The sequence below is a fragment of the Rhincodon typus genome, chromosome 32 (genome assembly GCF_021869965.1).
Source record: "Rhincodon typus isolate 14 chromosome 32, sRhiTyp1.1, whole genome shotgun sequence".
Lineage (NCBI taxonomy): Eukaryota > Metazoa > Chordata > Chondrichthyes > Orectolobiformes > Rhincodontidae > Rhincodon > Rhincodon typus.
In genome coordinates this window covers 114313-114722 of record NC_063363.1, presented here as the reverse complement: position 1 = coordinate 114722, position 410 = coordinate 114313, and positions in this window count along the sequence as shown.

Below are 410 nucleotides of genomic sequence, written 5' to 3'. Positions count from 1 at the left end.
TGTGTGTGTGTGTGAGGGAGGGAGGTAGAGACAGAGTGAGTGTGTGTGTGTGAGTGTGAGAGAGAGAGTTGGGGAGGGAGGTAGAGCACGAGTGTGTGTAAGGGATGTAGAGACAGAGTGAGTATGTGTGTTGGGGGGGAGTTGCTGAACACAGAGACCTTGGAGTGCAAGCTCATAGTTCCTTGAAAGTGGAGTCGCACGTAAATGGGATAGTGAAGAAGGCATTTGGTATGCTTGCCGTTTTTTTGGCCAGTGCACTGAGTATAACAATTGGGAGGTTATGTTGCAGTTGTACAGGACATTAGTTAGGCTGATTTTGGAATACTGTATGCAGTTCTGGTCTCCCTGCTTTAGGAGACATGTTGTTAGACTTGAAAGGGTCCAGAAAAGATTTACAAGGATGTTCCCAA